Source organism: Bombina bombina, chromosome 7 (genome assembly GCF_027579735.1).
Source record: "Bombina bombina isolate aBomBom1 chromosome 7, aBomBom1.pri, whole genome shotgun sequence".
Taxonomy (NCBI): Eukaryota; Metazoa; Chordata; class Amphibia; order Anura; family Bombinatoridae; genus Bombina; species Bombina bombina.
Window position 1 is genome coordinate 620263423 of NC_069505.1, and position 12632 is coordinate 620276054.

General features: G+C 42.2%; 1 protein-coding gene across 2 annotated transcripts in view; it reads left to right on the forward strand.

Moving 5' to 3' along the window:
* LOC128635629 (zinc finger protein 436-like) overlaps nucleotides 1–12632 on the forward strand; it is a 182523-nt gene that overhangs the window by 11550 nt on the left and 158341 nt on the right. The window lies entirely within an intron of this gene.

The window sequence follows — 12632 nt, forward strand, 5'->3', positions numbered from 1 at the left end:
AATTATCAATCCGTTTTTTTCATTTGGGGGTCTATTGCTTTTTTACTTGTGGTGCAATCCTTCTAAAGCTTAGTGGGTACACTAAGCAATTTTAACCTGTTTTGCAGTTTGTGTATGCCTTTTTTTCTCTTAAAGGCACAGTACTGTTTTTGCAAATTGTGTTTTTTTCATTAAATAAAGTGTTTTCCAAGGTTGCTTGCTTTATTACTAGTCTGTTAAACATGTCTGACACTGAGGAAACTCATTGTTCAATTTGTTTAGAAGCCATTGTGGAACCCCCTCTTAGAATGTGTCCCACTTGTACTGATATGTCTATAAATTGCAAACAGCATATTTTGACTTATAAAAGTTTGGCATTAGATGATTCTCAGACAGAAGGAAATCAGGTTTTGCCATCTAGTTCTCCCCAAGTGTCACAACCGGTAACGCCCGCACAAGCGATGCCAAGTACTTCTAGTGCGTCTAATTCTTTCACCTTGCAAGATATGGCTTCAGTTATGAATACTACCCTCACAGAGGTTTTATCTAAGCTGCCTGAGTTGCAAGGGAAGCGCAGTAGCTCTGAGTTAAGAACAAATGCTGAGCCTTCTGACGCTTTAGTAGCCGTATCCGATATTCCCTCACAATGTTCTGAAGTAGGGATGAGGGATTTGCTGTCTGAGGGAGAGATTTCTGATTTAGGAAAGATGTTCCCTCAGACAGATTCAGATATGACGGCATTTAAATTTAAGCTAGAGCACCTCCGCTTATTGCTCAGGGAGGTTTTAGCTACTCTGGATGATTGTGACCCTATTGTAGTTCCAGAGAAATTGTGTAAAATGGACAAATATTTAGAGGTTCCTGTTTACACTGATGTTTTTCCGGTCCCTAAGAGGATTTCGGACATTATTACTAAGGAGTGGGATAGACCAGGTATTCCGTTCTCTCCCCCTCCTGTTTTTAAGAAAATGTTTCCCATTTCTGACACCATAAAGGACTCATGGCAGATGGTCCCTAAGGTGGAGGGAGCTATTTGTACCCTGGCTAAGCGTACAACTATACCTATTGAAGACAGTTGTGCTTTCATTGATCCTATGGATAAAAAATTGGAGGGTCTCCTAAAGAAAATTTTTGTTCATCAAGGTTTTCTTCTTCAACCTATAGCGTGCATTGTTCCTGTAACCACTGCGGCTGCCTTTTGGTTTGAGGCTCTAGAAGAGGCTCTTCAGATGGAGACCCCACTAGATGATATTTTGGACAGAATTAAGGCTCTTAAGTTGGCTAATTCTTTTATAACAGATGCCGCTTTTCATCTTGCTAAATTAGCGGCTAAGAATTCAGGTTTTGCCATTTTAGCGCGTAGAGCGTTATGGCTTAAGTCCTGGTCAGCTGATGTGTCATCTAAATCTAAGCTTTTGTCCATCCCTTTCAAAGGTAAGACCCTATTCGGGCCTGCACTGAAAGAGATCATTTCAGACATTACTGGAGGGAAGGGTCATACCCTCCTTCAGGATAAGTCAAATAAGACAAGGACCAAACAAAATAATTTTCGTTCCTTTCGAAACTTCAAGAGTGGTCCCACTTCCTCTTCCTCTGCTGCAAAGCAAAAGGGGAACTTTGCTCAATCCAAGCCAACCTGGAGACCTAATCAGGCTTGGAACAAGGGTAAACAGGCCAAAAAGCCTGCTGCTGCCACTAAGTCAGCATGAAGGGGTAGCCCCCGATCCGGGACCGGATCTAGTAGGGGGCAGACTCTCTCTCTTTGCTCAGGCCTGGGCAAGAGACGTTCAGGATTCCTGGGCAGTAGAAATTGTTACCCAGGGATACCTTCTAGATTTCAAGGATTCCCCTCCAAGGGGGAGGTTCCATCTTTCTCAATTGTCTGTAAACCCGACAAAAAGAGAGGCGTTCTTACGCTGTGTAGAAGACCTTTTTATCATGGGAGTGATCTGCCCAGTTCCAAAAGCAGAACAGGGGCAGGGGTTCTACTCCAATCTGTTTATAGTTCCAAAAAAGGAGGGAACCTTCAGACCAATTCTGGATCTCAAGATCCTAAACCAATTCCTCAGAGTCCCATCTTTCAAGATGGAGACCATTCGGACTATCTTACCATTGATCCAGGAGGGTCAATATATGACTACTGTGGACTTAAAGGATGCGTATCTACACATTCCTATCCACAAAGATCATCACCAGTTCCTCCAACTAGCCAAGTCTCACACGGACTTAGTGTTGGCCTTTCTAAGATCTCACGGGTGGAAGGTGAACGTACAAAAGAGTTCTCTTTCCCCCCTCACAAGAGTTTCATTTCTAGGGACTCTGATTTTGTCCACCTGCCGAGTTTTTCACTCCATTCCTCGGCCGTCAGTGGCTCAGTGTATGGAGGTCATCGGTCTAATGGTAGCGGCAATGGACATAGTTCCGTTTGCTCGCTTGCATCTCAGACCACTGCAGCTATGCATGCTCAATCAGTGGAATGGGGATTATGCAGATTTATCTCCTCAGATAAATCTGGATCAAGAGACCAGAGACTCTCTTCTTTGGTGGTTGTCACAGGATCATCTGTCCCAGGGAATGTGTTTCCGCAGGCCAGAATGGGTTATAGTGACGACAGACGCCAGTCTTCTCGGCTGGGGTGCAGTCTGGAATTCCCTGAAAGCTCAGGGTTTGTGGACTCGGGAGGAGGCTCTCCTACCGATACATATTCTGGAATTGAGAGCGATATTCAATGCTCTCCAGGCATGGCCTCAGCTGGCTTTGGCCAGATTCATCAGGTTTCAGTCGGACAACATCACGACTGTGGCTTATATCAATCATCAGGTCGGAACAAAGAGGTCCTTAGCGATGATAGAGGTCTCAAGGATAATCCGATGGGCAGAGGCTCACTCTTGCCATCTTTTAGCGATCTATATCCCAGGTGTAGAGAACTGGGAGGCAGATTTTCTAAGTCGTCAGACTTTTCATCCGGGGGAGTGGGAACTCCATCCGGAGGTGTTTGCTCAGCTGGTTCAGCTATAGGGCACACCAGAATTGGATCTGATGGCGTCTCGTCAGAACGCCAAACTTCCTTGTTACGGCTCCAGGTCAAGGGATCCTCAGGCTGTACTGATATATGCTCTAGCAATACCCTGGTCGTTCAACCTGGCGTATGTGTTTCCACCTTTCCCTCTCCTTCCACGTCTGATTGCCAGAATCAAACAGGAGGGAGCATCTGTGATTTTGATAGCGCCTGCGTGGCCACGCAGGACTTGGTATGCAGACCTGGTGGACATATCATCCCTTCCACCATGGTCTCTGCCATTGAGACAGGACCTTCTGATTCAAGGTCCATTCAAGCATCCAAATCTAATTTCTCTGCAACTGACTGCTTGGAGATTGAACGCTTGATTCTATCAAAGCGGGGTTTCTCTGAGTCAGTCATAAATACCTTGATTCAGGCTCGAAAGCCTGTTACCAGGAAAATCTATCATAAGATATGGCGTAAATATCTTTTTTGGTGCGAATCCAAAGGCTTCTCCTGGAGTAAAATCAGGATTCCTAGGATTTTGTCTTTTCTCCAAGAGGGATTGGAGAAAGGATTGTCAGCTAGTTCCCTAAAAGGACAGATTTCTGCTCTGTCTATTTTGTTGCACAAGCGTCTGGCAGATGTTCCAGACGTTCGGGCTTTTTGTCAGGCTTTAGATAGAATTAAGCCTGTGTTTAAACCTGTTGCTCCGCCATGGAGTCTAAATTTAGTTCTTAAAGTTCTTCAGGGGGTTCCGTTTGAACCCATGCATTCCATAGATATTAAGCATTTATCTTGGAAAGTTTTGTTCCTAGTTGCTATCTCTTCAGCTCGAAGAGTTTCTGAACTATCTGCATTACAATGTGACTCACCTTATCTTGTGTTCCATGCTGATAAGGTGGTTTTGCGTACCAAGCCTGGGTTCCTACCTAAGGTTGTTACTAACAGGAATATCAATCAGGAAATTGTTGTTCCTTCTCTGTGTCCTAATCCTTCTTGTAAGAAGGAACGTCTGTTGCACAACTTGGACGTGGTTCGTGCTTTGAAATTTTATTTGCAGGCAACCAAAAATTTTCGTCAAACATCTTCTTTGTTTGTTGTCTATTCTGGAAAGCGTAGGGGTCATAAGGCTACGGCGACTTCTCTTTCCTTTTGGCTGAAAAGCATCATCCGTTTGGCTTATGAGACTGCTGGACAGCAGCCTCCTGAAAGGATTACAGCTCATTCTACTAGAGCGGTAGCTTCCACATGGGCTTTTAAAAATGATGCTTCTGTTGAACAGATTTGTAAGGCTGCGACTTGGTCTTCGGTTCATACCTTTTCAAAATTTTACAAATTTGATACTTTTGCTTCTTCGGAGGCTATTTTTGGGAGGAAGGTTTTGCAAGCAGTGGTGCCTTCCATTTAGGTTCCTGTCTTGTCCCTCCCTTCATCCGTGTCCTAAAGCTTTGGTATTGGTATCCCACAAGTAAGGATGAATCCGTGGACTCGGTACATCATGCAAAAGAAAACAAAATTTATGCTTACCTGATAAATTTCTTTCTTTTGAGATGTACCGAGTCCACGGCCCGCCCTGTCTATCAAGACAGATAGTATTTTTTATTGAAAACTTCAGTCACCTCTGCACCTTATAGTTTCTCCTTTTCTTCCTTGGCCTTCGGTCGAATGACTGGGGGGTGGAGTTAAGGGGGGAGCTATATAGACAGCTCTGCTGTGGTGTTCTCTTTGCTACTTCCTGTTAGGAAGGACAATATCCCACAAGTAAGGATGAATCCGTGGACTCGGTACATCGCAAAAGAAAGAAATTTATCAGGTAAGCATAAATTTTGTATTGTGTCACTCATGGACCCCATCTTGAGTGATTATATCCATCTGCACAATCTGCCCTAATAGGAAAAGTGCTTAGCGCATAGTCAGGTTTTACTGGAACCGGAGGAACGGTTTTCTCCTCCTGCTAAGTTCCGGATCATTGTTGAACAAATAAAGGTGAAATAGCTCTGGTGCAGAGTGGCAGGTGTACAGGTTTTAGTTAAGCCCTTAAATTGTACACATATTTTTGCAATTATCGTCCATCAGCCCCCCCTTTGCAGCGACTGGAATAAAACAACAATAATACATTCTGCAGTTTCATTGTTTTTATGTTATTTTATGTTTCTGCACACAAAAATAAAAAAGTTACAGTTTAGAATTTAAAGAGGCAGTAACATTTTTTTGTCTTTATTAAAATAATTTCAGCTGTTTATTGTTAATTCATCCTTTGCGACTTAGAATGGAACAAGAGCACACAAAAAAATAGTTACTTTTTAAAATTTAAAGAGACAGTAACGTTTTTTATGTGACTCAAACCAAAAAGATGAATGGCAACTGGTTTAAAAACTAAAAAGTTCTTTATTTCTTCCAGTTTAAAATCATGACTTAAAAATTCAAAATAACATGGCACAGACAGTAGACACGTCTCTTAAAAATTCAAAATAACATGGCACAGACAGTAGATACGTCTAACATGTTTCGGCCCTGACTGGCCTTATTCATAGACCGAGAGCGGTAAGAATTCTTTCACTACTTTCAAAGCTCTTATTTTTTGCAATTTCTTGGTTGGCAAACGTTTTTTATGTGTCAATTTTTATTAAGAAATTTCTCTCTTTTCTGAACCTACTCCTTCTAAGGCATTTGCTGTTTAGGAGTCTGTTGACTATGGTCAACCTATGCCTTAATTTTGTCCTATAGTGTCCTACAAAAAGTTTATGGCCCACATGCAGTGCCCTGCGCTTTCTCTCACACTCTACCTGGAATTACTTTGCATTTCATACATTATATGTTTTTTCCCACAAGGTAGAAAACATTACTAGAGGAATTATTTTTAATCATTTAGGACAATAGAAAATTGATTGATTCAGTAGTTGCTATTCCGAATGGTTCTCCCCTGTTACCTGAGAAAGGAGGATACTTCGGGATTATCTGAGAGAGAATTCTCAGACTCAGATAGAATGATATCTTTATTTGATCTGAGGTTGTTTTTCTTTCAGTTTTTTAGCTTGAACACCTCCATTTGTTACTTTTGGAGGTTTTAGCTACCCTGGGCGACTCCGACACTACCGGTGTAATCTATCCTAGTGCGTCCAGTACATTATAAGGAATGAAAGTCCGCACTCCCTATATTTAAAAGGATGATTCCCATAGCCGACTCAGCTAAGGAGGCTGGGCAAACATTCCCTAGGGTGGAAGGAGTGGTTTCCAGCTTAGCTAAGAGAACTACTATACCCTTAGAGGATGGTTGGGTTTTTCAAAAATTAGAAAAGGGATGTACACCAGGGCTTACAATTTCTAATCAGCTGTGTGTTTGCTACTGTCACTAGTGCGGCGGCATATTGGTTTGATGCTTTGTCTGATGCTACTAAGTCAGAAACTCCCCTGTATAAGATCCAGGATAGGATAAAAGCTTTCAAATTGGCTAATTCCTTTATTTCGAATTCTTCCCTTCAAGTTATCAAACTGAGAGTATAGGTTTCTCTGTTCCAGATCACAGAGTCTTATGGTTAGAGCCTTGTTGTATGCTCTAAGTTTAAGCTTTTAGCGATTCCTTACAAGGGGAAGAACTTATTGGGACTTGGTTTGACGGAAATAATCACTTTTGAAATTTAAAGAATTTCAACCAGTAAAAAAAAAAATAATAAAAAAAAAAAAAAAAATATATATATAAAAGAGGAAATCCAAGTAGCTTGCTGTTGAATCAAAGACAGCATGAAGGACATGTCCCCGATCCGGGACCGGATCTTGTAGGGGGCAGACTTTCCGTCTTCGCTCAGGCTTGGGTTCGAGATGTTTTGGATCCCTGGGCAATACAAAATAGTGTCCCAGGGATACAAATTAGAGTTCAAAACGTTTTCCTCCCAGAGGCAGATTTCTGCTTTTAAGATTATCTACAGATCAGATAAATGGAGAGGCGATCTTGCACTGCGTAGGAGATCTCTCAGACCTGGGAGTGATTGTTCCAGTTCTAATACAGGTACAGGGTCTGGGTTTGTTTATCCCAATTGGTTAGTGGTTCCCAAACAAAAGGGAACCTTCAGACCACCTTTTAGGTTTCAAGATTCTAAGCATAGTCTTAGTGTACCGTCCTTCAAGATGGAAACTATCGTTCCATTCTTCCCTTAATTCAGGAGGTTCAATTAATGACAACAGTGGATTTAAAGGACGTGTACCTTCATGTGCCATTCACTAGAATCGTCTCAAGTTCTAGGGTTTGCCTTTCTGGACAAACGCTTTCAGTTCGTGGCTCTTCCTTTCGGTCTTGCCACAGCTCTCAGAGTTTTCACAAAGGTTCTGAGATCGTTACGGAGCATTGCAGTGTCGCCCTATCTGGACGACATCCTAGTCCAGGCACCATCCTTACGGCAAGCAAGATTTCACATGGACATGGTGTTATCCTTCCCGAGATCTCTCGGGTGGAAGGTAAATTTGGAAATGAGTTCCTTAGTCCTAAAGCAAAAGGGTAACTTTCTTGGGAACCATATTAGATTCCATATCAATGGAGATTTTTCTGACAATGTCAGGAAATCAGAGATTATTGATACTTGTCTAGTCATCATCCCGTTTGCTCGGTTCCATCTCCGACCTCTGCAGTTACGGGAGCTCAGGCTATCGGAGATTATACAGAGTTGTCTCCTCGAATACTACTGAAGCAGGAGACCAGGGATTCTCTTCAATGGTGGTTGTCTCTGGATCATCTCTCCTAGGGATCCTGCTTTCGCAGACCACCTTGGATGATTGTGACAACAGACGCCAGTCTTCTAGGATGGGGAGCAGTCTGGGGCTCTCTAAGGGCTCAGGGGGTTTGGACTCAGTCAGAGTCTGTTCTTCCTATAATCATTCTGGAGCTGAGAGCGATCTCCAATGTTCTTCTGGCCTGGCCTTAGTTAGCCTCGGTCCAGTTTATCATATTCCAATCGGACAAAATAACGTCTGTGGCTTACATCAATCATCAGGGAGGAACGAGGAGTTTCCTTACAGAGGTATCCAAAATAATTCAGTGTTTTACAGCCTGGTTCCCAGATGGGGTTGGCCAGACTTCGATCTCATAACATTTCGGCAGAATGCCAAGCATCCGAGGTTCGGATCGAGGTCAAGGGACCCTCAGGCGGCACTGATAGTTACCCTTGCGGCTCCTTGGAATTTCTGTCTTGCATACCTATTCTCTCCTTTCACTCTGCTTTCTCGGGTCATTGCCTGAATGAAGCAGGAGAGGGCGTCGGTGATCCTCATTGCACCTGCGTGGCCTCGCATGTCTTGGTATGCAGATCTGGTAGACATATCATCTCTTCCACCTTGGAGACTTCCATTGAGGAAGGACCCTCTACTTCAAGGGCTCTTCCTTCATCCAAATCTAGTTCTGTGAAGCTGACTGCCTGGAGATTGAAAGCTTAATTCCGTTCAGGCGTGGACTACGGAAATCGGTCATTGAGACCTTGGTTCAGGCTCATGAGCCTGTAACTAGTAAGATTTACCACAAAATATGGCGTAAATATCTACTTTGGTGTGAATCCAAGGGCTACTCTTGGAGTAGAGTTAGGATTCCTAGAATCTGTTCTTTCTCCAAGAAGGTTTGGAGAAGGACTTGTCGGCAAGTTCCTTAAGGGGTCAAATATCTGCCTTGTCGATTTTGTTACACAAGCGTCTGGTGGACCAGACTTACTAGCTTTTTGTCAGGATTAGGCCTGTGTTCAAACCAGTACTCCTCCATGGAGTCTGAATTTAGTTCTCAGAGTTCTGCAAGGGGCCCTGTTTGAGCCTATGCATTCCTTATATATTAAAGTGAAGGTCAATTTTCATCAATGAGTGCCCGGTTTTTAAAAATACTTTTTAAAACAGGGGCACTTTCATTGATGAAAATTAACATTGCACTGGATTTTAAGAAATACTTACCTTTTTCTCCTGCAAAACCGGATCGCCGATCTCAGCCTCAGTTTCTCTGTAGTGACGTCAGAAATGACAAAAACCGGCTTCCTCCAATCATGGCTTGCACCCCAGAGCGTCCAGCTCGTGATGCCTGGCTGTGATTGGAGGAAGCCAGTTTCGTCATTGCTGTTGTCTACAGCAGGAAGAAGAAGGAGGGAGATCGTCGATCCGGCTTTGCAGAAGTAAAAGGTAAGTATTTCTTAAAATCCAGTGCAATGTTAATTTTCATCAATGAAAGTGCCCCTGATTTTAAAAGTATTTTTAAAAACCGGGCACTCATTGATGAAAATTGACCTTCACTTTAAGTTGTTATCTGGAAAGTTTTATTTCTAAATTAGGATTCTTCCTAAGGTTGTTTCTGATTGCAACATTAATCAGGAGATTGTTTTTCCTTCCTTGTGTCCTAATCCTTCTTCTCAGAAGGAGAGACTTCTGCACATTTTGGACGTGGTCCGTACTTTAAAGTTTTCCCTGCAGGTGATTGAGGACTTTCGTCAGTTTTCTTTGTTTGGGGTTTTCTCAGGAAAACGCAAGGACAGAAAGCTACGGCTCCTTTTCTTTCCTTTTGGCTGAAGAGTATCATACGTTTTGCATATGAGACTGTTGGAAAGTAGCCTCTCGGGAGAGTTACAGTTCATTCCACGAGGGTTGTTGTTTCCTCATGGGCGTTAAAAGATAAAGCTTCTGTGGATCAGTTTTGCAAGGCTGCACCTTCTCTTCACACTTTTTCAAATTGGACATTTTTGCCTAGGCTGAGGCCATTTTTGGGAGAAGGGTTCTTCAAGCAGTGGTGCCTTTCGTTTAGGTTCCCTGTCTTGTCCCTCCCGTATCATCTGTGTACTCTAGCTTTGGTATTGGATCCCATTAGTAATTAAGATTATCTGTGGACTCATCGTGTCATAAAAAAGAAAAAAAAATTTATGCTTACCTGATACCTTTTTTGACACGATGAGTCCACGGCCCGCCCTGTTTTTGTAAGACAGGTTTTGGGTTTTTGTAAACTTCAGACACCTCTGCACCTTGGCTTTCCTTTCTTTCCTTAACTTCGGTCGAATGACTGGAGTGGGAGGGGAGGGGGGAGCTATTTAACAGCTCTGCTGTGGTTCTCTTTGCCGCCTCCTGCTGACCAGGAGGTGAATATCCCATTAGTAATTAAGATGATCCGTGGACTCATCATGTCAAAAAAGAAATACATTTATCAGGTAAGCATAATTTTTTTTTTTTTACCTCTGTAATTACCTTGTATCTAAGCCTCTGCAGACTGCCCCTTATCTCAGTTATATTAATATACTTTTTACCTCTGTAATTACATTGTATCTAAGCCTCTGCAGACTGCCCCTTATCTAAGTTATATTAATATACTTTTTACCTCTGTAATTACATTGTATCTAAGCCTCTGCAGACTGCCCCCTTATCTCAGTTATATTAATATACTTTTTACTTCTGTGATTACCTTGTATCTAAGCCTCTGCAGACTGCCCCTTATCTCAGTTATATTAATATACTTTTTACCTCTGTGATTACCCTGTATCTAACCCTCTGCAGACTGCCCCTTATCTCAGTTATATTAATATACTTTTTACCTCTGTGATTACCTTGTCTCTAAGCCTCTGCAGACTGCTCCTTATCTCAGTTATATTAATACACTTTTTACCTCTGTGATTTCCCTGTATCTAAGCATCTGCAGACTGCCCCTTATCTCAGTTATATTAATATACTTTTTACCTCTGTGATTACCCTGTATCTAAGCCTCTGCAGACTGCTCCTTATCTCAGTTATATTAATATACTTTTTACCTTGTATCCAACCCTCTTCAGACTACTCCTTATTTCAGTTATATTAATATACTTTTTACCTCTGTGATTACCTTGTATCTAAGCCTCTGCAGACTGCCCCCTTATCTCAGTTATATTAATATACTTTTTACCTCTGTGATTACCTTGTATCTAAGCCTCTGCAGACTGCCCCTTATCTCAGTTATATTAATATACTTTCTTTTACAAAGATATGACGAGTCCACGGATTTCATTGTGGGATATTAACCTCTTGCTAACAGGAAGTGGCAAAGAGCACCACAGCAGAGCTGTATATATAGCTCCTCCCCTTCCCTCCCAACCCAGTCATTCTCTTTGCCTGTGTTTGTACTAGGAAGAGGTAAAGTGAGGTGTTAGTTTTAGTTTCTTCAATCAATAAGTTTTTTTATTTTAAATGGTACCGGTGAGTACTATTTTCCTCAGGGGGATATAGAAGAAGATTTCTGCCCTGAGGTTAATAATCTTAGCAGATGTAACTAAGATCCACGTTGGTTCCCACAGAGCTTCTGAAGGTAGTACAAGAGAGATCTTCAGTGTGGAGAACGGTTTCGTGCTACAAGCAGCATTGAGGTATGTTCAGTCCTTTATTTCTGAGGAGACTTGGTGTAGCAGACACTGGGAGAGGCAGCTTAACGGTTTGGTTTTTATTTGACTTTTCTATAGCTGTTTTTATGAGGTTTGTGTTTGGCGACCACATGTCTTTTGGCTAAACCGCTTCCCATGCAGTTGTACAGGCTGAGGTGAACGTCGTCCATTATGGGTGGGGCCTATTTTTTCGCGCGCTCAGACATGCAGTTATTCTAGGCTGTGAAGGCAGCAGGCATTAGCTCTGGATGGGTCTACACTGATGTCTTGTTAACCGGATTGTTAGCGAGTCCTTTTGCAGTTCCCTGGGGGCAGGTAGGGCCACAGCAGAGCAGTGGCGAGGTGCAGGGGACATTTTTCGAAATCAAAAACATTTTTTACTATAAAGAACGTTTAGAGGTTAATTTTGCCCTTTTGCATTAGGGTGCAATAATTTTTGCCACTATTGTACATGTGTTACTAATTAGATAGCGTTATTTAACGTTTTTAGGCAGTTTGGAAAAATTGTGCGCTTTTTTATTTTCTTAAAGGCGCAGTACACGTTTTTCTAAAAATTGTTTAATTCAATAAATAAAGTGTTTAAACGACTACTGTGGTTATTACTAGTCTGTTCAACATGTCTGACATTGAGGAAACTCATTGCTCTATGAGTTTGGAAGCCATTGTGGAACCCCCTCTTACAAGTTGTACCTCTTGTACTAAAAGGGCCTTACATTGTAAAATGCATATTTTAGGTAAAGAAAGTGTGCCTAAGGATGATTCTCAGTCTGAAGAGAATCAGGATATGCCATCCAATTCTCCCCAAGTGTCACTCCCTTTAACGCCCACACAAGCGACGCCAAGTACCTCTAGTGCGTCTAATTCTTTTACTCTGCAGGAGATGGCTGCAGTTATGTCAACTACCCTTACAGAGGTATTGTCTAAATTACCAGTGTTGCAGGGTAAACGCAGTAGGTCAGGTATTAATGTAAATACTGAATCCTCTGATACTTTATTAGCTATTTCCGATGTACTCTCACAGTGTTCTGAGTTGGGGGTCAGGGAATTGCTGTCTGAGGGAGAACTTTCAGACTCAGGAAATGTGTTACCTCAGACAGATTCGGATGTGATGTCCTTTAAATTTAAGCTTGAACACCTCCGCATGTTACTTCGGGAGGTTTTAGCGGCTCTGGATGATTGTGATACCACCAGAGAAATTGTGTAAGATGGACAGATATCTAGAGGTGCCTACTTACACTGAAGTTTTTCCAGTTCCTAAAAGAATTTCGGAAATTGTAAAAAAGGAATGGGATAGA